Raw genomic sequence first — 12,951 nt, forward strand, 5'->3', positions numbered from 1 at the left:
TTTTAAAAATGGAAATGGACACCGATCCAAGTTCACCTGCTCACACATCAATTCTCACCCACCCACGCTCGCCCACCCATGTTTACCCAGCCATGCTCACCCGTGACAACGACAACAGGTTCCTCTGAACAATTTAAAGATTCTCTATCTGCTACACAGGGATGATCCGCTGATGGAAAACAGTGGTAGAAAAAGGAGATGATCATGAAGGAGAGAGCCAACTGGCTATAGTGAGTGAACTAGGGATTGGGTTTTTCAGCAAACCACTGACCAGATGGACGTTTGTGAAACATTCCACATTTTCAGAAAACTGAAGAAAAATGCCACACACAAGCCCCATTTTATGCATGCAAAAGAAAACCTTCAAATCTTTCTGTCTTTTCATAAGAACATAATGAGCGGGGAGGGGAGGGAGGACAAAAGAACATGACGAGCGTTTCTGAAGCTCATAGGAGGAAGCTGCGCTAGTAATGATTTGAGTTGGAGAAGGTTGTAAGTCGTGTAGTGTTCTTTATGTCACAGACGAGATGTTCTCACGCATATCAACCCTGGACTGATCAAGGGAAGACCACAATTAAGATACAATTAGCCCAAGAATCTGATGCCCACCGAAGAGGCTGACAAAACTATTCTATGGAAATATAAGCTGTGTCTAGTATATGAAATAATAAAGGAACATTTGTTGAATTGATGAAGTCAGGACTAATAGACAAATGAATGAACGTAGACAAAAGTTTCATTTATCACAATAGCTCTTTATTGACCTGCACATCATTAAGACCAGTTCGTATAATTAATTGATTCTTTGACCTAAGAGGTAAAATGAAAATATCCTTTCTGTTCATTAATTTTTAAAATAATGTCTACAAGGTGTGAAAACTTGAGACTGCTACAATGTGACTGGGATATCTTTTCTGACATCCTGACACTGGTAATTCTACAACAGTTATTTTTTTCCTTGTGAACACGAATGTATGGAACAGAACGTGCCATATCAGTGATTGGTACAATACAATGTCACGTAACTATCCTTATTAACCTAGGTAGTTTTAGCAGTGCAACCCCCAACATCCTGTTTATTTTACTCTCACATCTCCCAAACCAATAAAAATGTTAATGCTTTTATTAATCAAGTCGGAAATGAATTGTCACCAATTAGGACCGTTTTAACGTAGCTTCTGGAGTTACGTGCGCAGAATTAGTGTGCAATTATAACTCCATGAGAACAAGACCCAGATGTTTTCCTTTCTAAAGGCAACCCAATTTTAGATTTATTTTTCTTACATTTTTAAATACAAGATGGTCATGCAAAGAATTCTATTCTTGTTCTTCTGGTGTTCAACTTCTAGAAAAAAAGTAGGAATGGCTGCTTACATTTTATTTTTTTGTGATGTGAAGTAAGAAAGGCTGGGGACAACATCCAGTTTGGGGCAGATGTGTACATCCATTCATGGTTGGTACTTAGTTCAGTGTTGCCTCAACCCTACATCTCAGGGGTTCTCGAGAACATCCTTGTGTATCATTTATGGACAGTAGATGGATGAGAGAGAAAAGATACTTTACATTATTAAATATAACTCGCAAGATACTGTGAAAACATACCAGCTAGTGTTCTTTATTATTTTAGAAAGTAGAGTAGAGTTGGTTAGTGACTGTTTCCTTTGAATTTGTTTTTGATTTACACATAAGGACACAAAGGTTATACCTGTCTATGAGATATTCTTTATGTCACTGCATGTGTCCATTGCATAATCAGGTTAAACATGCCTGCCTCAAACACTTGTCACTTCTCTTGGGTGAAAACATCCAAAGTCCGGGGCCCTGCCTTTTTGAGAATGCAGTGCATAACCACTGTCTGTGGCCATTACTCCTACGTGATTGCAACTTGTAAATCTTTTCCCATCTCTCTCTCTTCCCTGCTTTCCTCACCTTCTGCAAAACACCATTCTACTCCCAAGTACCTCTGAGAGTGACAGTGTACTTTCCACAGATGAGTCACATCATGTGACATTTGGGTGCAGAGTGGTTGACTTTGAGTCATTTTCTGTCTTTGGTTTATTTGAGTAAACTAGAGAATCCGTCATGACATAGTTTCTTAAGTTACAAAAAAAGAAGAAAAGAAAAAAGGATTTCAGTTTCAATAGACTGATACTTATCAGCCCTCTGGATCCCCGGCTCCATATTTGTAGACCCAATAAGGCTCAGATCCAAGATATTTAGGAAAAGTTGCATTGTTCCTTAGGCAATGCAGTAGTGTGTGGCATTTATTCTGTGTTATATATTCTAAATAGTCTAGACCTGGCTTAAAGTATATAATAGTACACATATATGGTATATGTAAATATCATGTCATTTTACATAAGAAACTTGAACATCAAAGATTTGAGCAAGCACAGCATGGCTGGGTTGAATCTCCCTCCACAGACACCAACCCCAGTTTATCACAGTCTAACAACCAGCCTTGAAATGTTTCGTTCACCGTGCCCTTTACCAGGATTTGATCGCGTCCATGTTACTAATCTCATATTTGTAAGGAATGGAAGCGTCTGCCATTTATATGTGCACAGAGATGCAATACCTGAGAAGGAAATGTTCTTATAACTTTAACCTGACACTGTTATTCCCTCTAATACATCTCCTATCTTCCCCAGGGACAGAATCAAGTCAATTGCCTCTTGACTGTTAGTTAATTACTATCAGGGAGACAGACTACAAAATGTCTCATCTTAATAACATGGTGTCACTGGAGCAGTATGATAATTGATTCTCTACCTGGAAAGTCAAGTATGCTTAGTTTAATCAAACGTATATATTTAGCTTTGAAACTAAAGTATTTGGCATCCTTAACCTGTGTGTGTGTGTGAGTGTGTGTGCGTGCTCACATGTGCGTGTGTGTGTGTGTGTGCGTGTGTGTGTAGGTGTGTGAGAGAGAGAGACAGAGACAGAGATGGAGAGACGGAGAGAAAGAGAGAGAATTTAAAACTCTGTCTTTTCAATTTAGATTGCTCATCCAGGTGACTGTGAAGACATTAATGAATACATGATACGTAATACTCTCTATCTAATAAATTGGAAGCTTCAGTACTTTCCAAAAAATAGGAAAATAATTTGCTTCTAGAAATCATTTTAATTGAGTATGAAGAAAGTGCTAGAAATAAAATGAATTACCAGGACAATTACACAAAATTACATCTCATTGTGCAAAACCATTTAACCTCACCAGAGGAACAACTCGAACGCCTACACAGTGTTCTTCCATTGGAGGTAATCCCTCACATTCTAAAATGACACCATCAGTGTGAAAAATATTTCAAATGCTGTTGATAAAATTGAAATTGAAGTAGAAAAACATATAATGGGAGTTTCAACTCATTTTATTCTAAAAATATTTTTACCTAAAAGCCTGTGTGGCAATTCTTATGAACCCACCTTTCGTGTTAGACTCTATTAAAAAAAAATGCCCACCTGAGCTATCAGCTGTAGAGTAAAATCCTGTATCAAAGACTTAGTAAAGAAAGGAAAGGAAGGAGAGAACAAACAAAACTCAAACAAGAAAGAAAGAGAGGAAGAGAGGGGGGGGAAGAGAGGGAGGAAAAAGGGAAGGAGAGAGACAGAGACAGAAACAGACAGAACACACACAGAGAGAGAGAGAGAGAGAGAGAGGAGAGAGAGAGAGAGAGAGAGAGAGAGAGAGAGACAGAGAGACCGAGACAGAGAGACACAGGGACAGAGGGACAGAAAAACAGAAGACAGACAGACAGACAGACAGACAGACAGACACACACACACACACACACACACACACACACACACACACAAAAGGGAGGAGTGAGTGTCTGTGCTTGATATACTTATTTCTCAAATTGCGCATGCCCTTTGGTTAAAAACAGGTCTCCAGAATCCATTCAAATCAGCACCCTGAAGCAAGTTTCTTCCTACAAAATCCTCTTTGGTTACTACTAAGCAGGTGTGTTTGCCTTAGAGAAAACACGGGCCAGTTAAAAAGAAATACCTAACCATCCAATCCTCAGACCCTTCCATAAAAGCACAACGTTTTCACATGTCTCATTTTACTGGCCATCTGACGTAAGTTCTGTTCTCTGGTTATCCATCCCCAAGTCTCCGCATACATTAGAATGTTAACCACATATGCTAGGAGGGCTGGAAATCTCTAATGGAAGGAGCTTGCTGTCCCTTATGGTGCAGACTCTGGCTGTAGGTCACAGTGTTTACCCCTCTGGTGGAGAGGGACGGACCGGCTGTTCGCAAATGCAGTTTTTCTAAGCATAGTGAGCGGAAGGCAAACAGTGAGATGACTAGGAATTTCCAAGGGACAGGAACCCTTCAAGCAAGAAGGAAAGGTCTGAAGGGTTAGCAAGTCAAAGAGCAAGGTTTGCACACACGAGATACTTGCAGCCTTGAGGCCCCTCAGTCTGCCCTGACCCGACCCTGTGCAAGGGAAGTTCTAGGTCCCCACCGTGCACAAAGAATAATCCAGGTCCCACCTCCCCCTCCTTCCCCCTGCTCTCAGAGCTGTGGCTCTTCCGGGTTATTATGCTTTCCCCGCCCACAACGCTGTCTCCGGGGGTTGGATTGAGTGAAAAGTCTCCATGGAGACCGAAACTGAAGAGGGAGGAGTGGGAGGCAAGTCCCCAAACATCCCAGTGGAATTGTGTTCGTACTCACAAAGGGGGGAAGCGGAGGCGATAAAGGACAATGCGAGTGAAAACCTGTCATCTTAAGAAAATTGCAAAAAGAAACAGATCACGAAGCCTAGCTTAGGGTTAAATTTATACAGGTGGCTTTGTAGGTGTGGGAGCAGTAAAAGCACCAAATTAGACAGCCCCCATGGGTACAAAGAAAATTATTTGGAGCAACTCAAAACTGCCATGGCTACCTCTCCAACAAGAATGGTGGGAGAGTCTTGGCAGTTGTAAGGGGTTATGTTGCCAGGAGAAGGAGAGGAAGAGAAAGTAGTGTGGACCTTTGATCAGTTGCAAGTTTGAGTTAATAGAAAACTAGGTGCCCTTTGCAGAGATAGTGGGCGTAGGGCAGTTATAAATGCAATTGCTTTCCCTGACAAACAGAAATCTACTTTACAAGGTTTCTTAGGAAGGCCAAGTAAAGTTTACCGGGTCAGAGTCCATCCACCCTGAACTGGTTCCAACCTGTCATCTATAATATTGTCAGCCCTGTGGCCATTCGGGGTTTGATACCTAACAGTATGGACCCATAGTCTCTTTTCAGCACGGTTGGGAAGTGGCAGGTGGGGAAGTGGCAGGTGGGGAAGTGGCAGGTGGGGAAGTGGCAGGTGGGGAAGTGGCAGGTGGGGAAGTGGCAGGTGGGGAAGTGGCAGCTGGGGAAGTGGCAGCTGGGGAAGTGGCAGCTGGGGAAGTGGCATGCCCATGGGCTTTCCCATACAGAAGGTGGCAAGATTTTAACTTCATCATCTTCATCTGGACCTGCCTAGATTTCAACTCCCCCAGTTTTTATCTCAATCACTGCTCAACCTCAGACTTCTTCACAGGAGCCCTGACAGGTCAGCCACTGCGAGTAACAGACCACACCACCCACTTCTGAACGTCTGCTTTCTAGAACACCGTTCTGCTGTAGTATAAATATTGACTTCTTATGTGTGTCTATCTGTACCTAGATTAGGAGCCCTGAGACAGAAAAAACTACCAGATATCAGCAGTTTTACAAATGAGCCATGCTCGAGTTGGACAGAAGGTTCTGTGTACCTTACCAGTCTTCAGAAGAGCAAATGGTGCGAAAGCCCCGTGCTATAAAAATACGTCGTTGCTTTTGAATTGGCATTTTGGTTCTGATGGACATAATCAAATTTGGAAGCCATCAAGTGATCTAAGTAAAGTTTCCTATTTATCCTTCAGAAATTCACACGTGCGCCGTGTATTGTGATCACATTCACACTCCTGTTCTCCCTTCTTTTTTGTATCCTTTGGTTCAGCAAACCATGACATTTTCAATAAGTGATCATTACCGTACTTAAACCAGTCAGTGGCTTTGCTAATCAACGGGCAAAGGTCTTCAATATTCCCTTGCACTTTAGAGAAGCAATAACCATTAAACACAACACTCAAAGTGCATAGCCCTTGGCAGTGACGGTCGTCTTAGGATGTTAACATGTGTGTGAATCTATGCCATTCAGCGAGCTCTCTCGTCTGCCCACTTACTCAATATTTAGACAGTTATCGAATCTGCATATCACAATCATAAATCGTTTTAAAGTATTTATTGAGGATACCTAGGCTTCAAAACTTTACTGTTATTCTCTATGTTATGAGAGCATTAATTTTAAAGCTTTGAATGATAATTTTCCACAAAGACTCAAAAGCCTTTTAGCTTCTATTAAGAGCTTCTTTTCTCCTGCTGGGAATTACAGCCCCAAGGTACTGAATCTGTCTTTTCTCTCCTTTTCAGTGTAATCGGATTTGAATTCATCTCTTAAAGTAAACATGTTTACCAAACTGTTTTAATTTTAAAAAGGATAGCCATAAACAAAAATGAAACAGGTAGGTTAATGTTTCACAGACTGTATCTCTATAGGAATTACCATGTGAGAAAATTAGGCAAAAGAAAAGGTCTAGTGAACATATAACTAGGTTGAGTTAACTGGCAACCCTTATGCCATTATGAAAGGATATCTTTTATTATTTTAATGACCTTCTCTGTTCCTGCCTAATAGGAGCACAGGGAGGTGATGAAGGAAACAAACTCCCAAACAGTGTTTGTTGAGAAAAGCTTTGACTTAAATATAGCGAGTGGAAGGCCAACAGTGAGATGTCTAGGAACATCCATGCATTGATGCCAACCGAGTTGTTAATTCTACTTCACCCTCAAGAACTTTAAGAGGAAAGAATAGACATATATCTCTCAAGACACAGGTTAAATATATTAGGATATTCATTTTTTAAATAGAATGTTGTGGTAGTTTGAATGAGAAATGGTAGTTTCATTTATCTAAACAATGGCCCTTGGTTTGATGGTGCTGCTTGGTGGTAGAATCTTGCTGAAAGTCCTATGTCACTAGGGGGCAGATTTCATGGTTTCTCAGCTCACCCCACTTCCAGTTTCATCTCTGTCTGTTCTGTTTGTGGTTGAGGATGGGATCGCTAAGGTTCCTGTTCCCGCCTCCATCTCTGCCTCTTGCTGCGCTGCTTCTATCCATAATGGACTCTAATGCCCTGAAACCATAAGCCAGAGTAAAGTAATTCTTCAGAAGTCAAAATAAAGTACTTCTGTAAGTCACCTTGGGTAGTGGTGTTATAGCAACATAAAAACAGCCAATATAGATACCATATAGCAAGTATATTTCAGCCTTTGAAAAATACACAAGCAGGACTGCAATGGAGGAGTTAGGAGAAGACTGAAGGAGCTGAAGGGCATTGCAACCCCACAGGAAGAACAACAATATCAACCAACCAGACACCCTCCCCCAGAGCTCTCAGGGACTAAACAACCAACCAAAGAGTACACATGGAGGGACCCATGGCTCCAGCCACATATGTAGCAGAGGTGGCCTTATCTGGCATCAATGGGAGGGGAGGCTCTTGGTCCTGTGGAGGCTCCATGGCCCAGGGTAGGGGAATGCTAGGGTGATGAGGTAGAGTGGGCGGGTGGGTGACCACCCTCATAGAAGCATGGGGGAGGAGAGGTTGTGGAGGGGAAACTGGGAAGAAGGACAACATTTGAAATGTAAATAAGTAAAATAAACAATTTTAAAAAGAAGAAAAATATGTAATAAAAAAATACACGATGTTGTTTGAGATAAGGTTCCCGTTTGTAGCTCAGTCTGGTCTAAAATTAACAATCCTCCAACCTCAATCTCTCATGGACCACCATGTCTGAAAATTTTTTTAAGTGTGAGTGTGTGTGTGTGTGTGTGTGTGTGTTTGTTGTTGTTGTTGTTGTTGTTGTTGTTGTTGTTGTTGTTGCCCTTGGATGCTAAACAATCATCCTGTCACTGAGGTTTGCACATAGACCATGGTTTCGTTTTGTAATTTATTTTTATTGGATATTTTATGTATTTACATTTCAAATGTTATCCCCTTTCCCCCCCTCCCACCCTTCTCTGCCTCCCCCTGCTTCTGTGAGGACGTTCCCACTCCTACCCATACTCTCCCTCCTCAACACCCTGGCATTACCCTGCACTGGGGAACAAGCCTTCACGGGACCAAGGGCTTCTCCTCCCACTGATGCAAGACAATGCTACACATGCAGCTGGAGCCATGGGTCCCTCCATGTGTACTCTTATCAGATAGTTCAGGCTGACCTTGAACCTGAGATGTAGCCCTGGTCATGATCCTCCGGACTAGGCTTTTCCAGTGTGCAGCACCACAGACCCCAAAATAGGTTTCTCAGAATTTGAACATTTTTTTAAAATAAAACCTTCATCAAGATGAGATAAGACAGGGAGAAAGGCAAAGCATACACAAAAAGTTAAAAAGTATAATTTATAGGAACAGGGCACGAGGATTTGAGTCCCATTCTTCCTCCCAAAATGGCACAGGAAATAGTTAAAATTCTTTTTTGATTTAATTTTTAAAAAATTGTATCTTATCCTAGTTCTTTGATCATCAGGGAGTAAATGTAAAATGTATGTGTACACTGGAAGACTCTGGAAGGAGCTGGATTGAGAGAAGTAAGGTGAAGAGATATGAACTAAGAACCAGCCATTGCTAGGTAGCAAGACATGCCCACCAGGGAAGCCCTGCCCCTTAAGGGCAAGGGCAGAAGCAGCAAGTTTCCTGCTAGTTCTTCACCTGTCATGCACAGCTCACCTCACAGGAAGTGAAATCCCCCTCCTTGTCAGTTTCTTTACCTAGTGTTCTGGGCCACTCGGGATGGGCTGTGCTTCTATGGAGGTCAACAAAAATGCTAAAAGTAAGAAACCCAGAGTTTCTCGGGAGGCACAGAGGAGGGAAGGAGTCCATCTTCTTGTAACAAACAAACAAACAAACACCACAGAAAGCTTTGGTGCTCACAGACAGGTGAAAAATCAATGCCTGGGCCTAGGCACACCATGCGGACTCTGAGGTTTCTGACCTTAGCAGCTAGGTAGAAAGGTCAGTACTGAGGTCCAAGAGCGCCCAGTGCTGCTAGATGTAGAAGGATGAGTGTGATGAGTAGCCCAGCAGCCCAGCGGCTGGCTTGAGCACATTGAGAATTCACTGCCTGTCAATCGCTTTTCTGACTCTTCAACATGGCTTGTAGAAGTAGTAGTAGTAGTAGTAGTAGTAGTAGTAGTAGTAGTAGTAGTAGCAGTAGCAACAACAACAGTAATAGTAGTAGTAGCAGTAGCAGTAGCAGTAGCAGTAGCAGCAGTAACAGTAGCAGTAGCAGTAGCAGTAGTAGTAGTAGCAGCAAGAGCAGTAGTACTAGTAGTAGTAGCAGCAGCAGCAACAGCAGCAGCAGTAGTAATAGTAGTAACAATAGAGCTTTTCTCCTATAAATTGGTTTCCCCATTAACATTGAACAGGTAACTCCAGTCTCTTGCATTCTCTGGACTTCTGTGACCTCCCCATTATTTTTCCAGCTTTAGCCCCTTACCATTCTTACTTGGCCTCCTTCCTTGCTGTTTTTATATGACACCTTAGCAGCAGAGGTCTTTCTACTTAACTGCAGGCCCTGTTTCCCTTTCTCTATATTCTTGCCTTATTCACTCTGTCCCAAGATCAGCCTCCCTCTCCTCCTAATGCCCCCCCAGATCCTCCCCTATTACCCTCCCTTTATCCTCTGAAAGGGGGAATACCCCTGGGTGTCACCCTCCACCTTCCCATTCCCACCCCCCTGACACACACACTCCTGGCACATCAAGTCACTACAGCACTGGGCACATCCTCTCCTTCTCAAACCAGACAAGGAGGCTCAGTTAGGGGAACAGGATCCACAGATTCACAGAAAGTTCCCATTCCAGTTGTTGGGTGATTCACATGAAGACCACGCTGTACACTGCTGCATATGTGCAAGGGGCCTAGGTCCAGCCCATTCTACCTCTTTGGTGGTCCAGTCTCTGAGAGCCCCAAAGGACCTAGATCAGTTGACTCTTGATTTTCCTATGGAGTTCCTGTCCCCTTCTGGTTCTTCAATTCTTTCCCCCAACTCTTCCACAAGAATCACCACGCTCCATCTAATGTTTGGCTGTGTGTCTCTGCATCTCTTTTCATTAGCTGCTGGGCGGAGCCGCACAGAGAACAGCCATGCTCGGCTCCTATCTGCAAGCACATCAGAGTATCATTAATAGTCCCAGGGTTCTTTTATACAGTTCGCTAACAACTCCTATGAGGAATCTCTCTTCTTGACACTAGACCAATGGATATGAGCACACACTAATAATTTCACGCAGTTGTTTCATAGACCAGGCAGCAGGGTGGAAACTGAATTCTCAACATCTTCCTTACCTACCCAGCAAATTCCTTCAACCATCCATCTACCTCTTTAATCATCAGTTGCAGAGAAAGCCTCACAACTCTGCACCATAGTGATAACCTCATCATTTAGACTTTATCTCTAAAACACGTCTTAAACTGTAAAACATTCTCTGTGTGCCCTTTACCATTTTCCTCCTAATCTCTTTTACCAACCCCTTCCTATTCGGCTTCCCAGCCTATTTAACACCACATCTTATACCCTCAAAATCCTCAAAATCCTCAAAAAGAACATTCATATGGATTAGATAGGTCTTCGGCGCACTGCACACATTGTTTAGAAACATTGGATCACTTGATGCCTGACGCGGCCTCGGGTCTCAGCCCGTGCGTTTCAGACCGTCCCCTTTACTCTCCACCCAGTCCACTTTAGATTTTGCTGTGCACTGATCATCACGCCATCTCACGTCCCTTTACAGAACTTACCGGCATAGAATTTATCATCCTAGCCAATTAAATAAAGTCGGAAACAGAGACTAGTACCAAACACTGTCACTCATCTCTGGAGGCAAAACCACCGATCTCATGGAAGGAGGGAGGGAAAAACAGTGACGCTAGAAGCTCAGAAAGATAGATGGGAAAGAGGACGGAGAGACTAATAACAAGCACCTGACTACGGCTGAACAGGAGAGGGGACCCTGGTGTTCTACAGCACAGCAGGTTAGCAATGATTTACAACAGCTGATAATCTATTTCAAAGTCACTATACAGTCGGAAAGTTCTTTACAGAAAGAAATGACAACTATTTGAGAGGAAAAAGTGCCCTCGATTTTATTATTACATCACTTTATCCATATGTTAAAGTATCCTACTGCATTCCATAAGTAAGTTATATGTAAGTTATATGTATTTTAGTAAGAATTTGAAAATGAAATATAAAGACTACCCTCAGCTGAAGAAATGGTTCTGTGAGTGAAATGTTTTCCATACAACAGTGAGGTCCTGAGTTTAGACTTCTATAACCCAACTAAATTCTAGAGATTGGCTCACATGAATATATTCATCTGTTTCATCCACAGTCACAACATTACACCCAGCAGACTTATACAACTTATTCCATTCTTCCTGGTGTGATTACAAAGTATGCTAATTAAAATGGCTAGCCTTGGGCACACGCCATTTTGTGTTTGTACGGATGTATTTTCTAGGGTGTATTTCCTGTGTAGGATGGTCAAACCCAAACAGCCCTCCCCTTTAATACTGATTTATGTTGCTAAATCTTCCATGGGATTTTTATAGTTTTTAATCAACAGCAATAACATAAGAGAAATTTATCTTTTCACAGTCTTTTTTAATTTTACAAAGTATGATTACCTTAATATTTGCTAGCTCGGTGAGAATGATCCTATTTTAGCATTCATTTTAGAGTCCACCCGTATTTTCATTCCTCTCCAAGCAGTCTGCATGTGGCACCCTTTTTCTGGCCTCCATTTCTCACCTGGTTTATCAGGCGCTCTTGGCTTTCAGGCTGTCAGTTCTGTTTGTGACATATCACCACTCCAGCTTCACAGTTTTCTTCCGACATTCCTTATTTTTGTGCAGATTTTCCTTGTGTCGAATTTTCTTAAACTTATGCATCTTTGTGTGGAGGCTGCTGTCTATTAAGTCAAACTTAGAATAATTCCCCCCCCCAATACAAGATAACAATTAATTTCTTCCCCATTTTTCTGTTAGAACTTCTATTGGTTTATGCCACATAGAAACTATGGGTTCGTTTTCAGTTTATTTTGGTGTCAGTGGCTATAAAAGCCCAAATAAATTTTCGTTTGAGTGATTGTTCAACTGTTCCAACAGCTGCTGCTCAAAAAATAGAACTCCCCCCCCCCCCGCCGCCAAAGAACTACTGCTGAACAGGTCCACTTCCCCCAGATCCTAACAACTTTTCTCTTCCACTACCTCTGCTGGGAGGTGAATCCTTATTAAAAGTAAGCTGCAAAACATGTATGTGTCCAAACAACCATCACTGAAAGTCTGTCTTTGCCCTTCTGAAAACTTGAGAGATGCTTTACACTGTATTCCTATAAATTTTCAGACCTTCATCGAGATTTCTTTCACATATATAACTAGCAAAGGACTGCTTTCTTCTTGAACTCCAAGTTTCACAGAAGCAAAAATTGTGTCTGGCTTGTTTTTGCCTCTGTCCTCCCTGTTTTGAACAGCACCAACCACATCATAGAGCTTCAACAAGTCTTTATTTTGTTTGTTGTTTATAAGATAACAGAAGAATATTTCTCTTCTCACCACAAATAGGCTTATAGATCAGTTAATATTTAACAATAGATACTCATTTAACAGAGAGTGGAATTCAAAGGAAAGTAATAGATAGCATATATTACAAATTTCTGTTTGAGATACATGAAGTTTTTATGTAAAATGTTAATGTATTTAGACCAAATGTTCAACTTGGTCTATATGCTAATAATAACAGATACAGAAATGTTTATATCTAAAGAAAACACTGATATTAAAACAAGCAATGTAAATCATTTTCATTTACAGCAGA

Source organism: Rattus rattus, chromosome 1 (assembly GCF_011064425.1).
Source record: "Rattus rattus isolate New Zealand chromosome 1, Rrattus_CSIRO_v1, whole genome shotgun sequence".
NCBI lineage: Eukaryota > Metazoa > Chordata > Mammalia > Rodentia > Muridae > Rattus > Rattus rattus.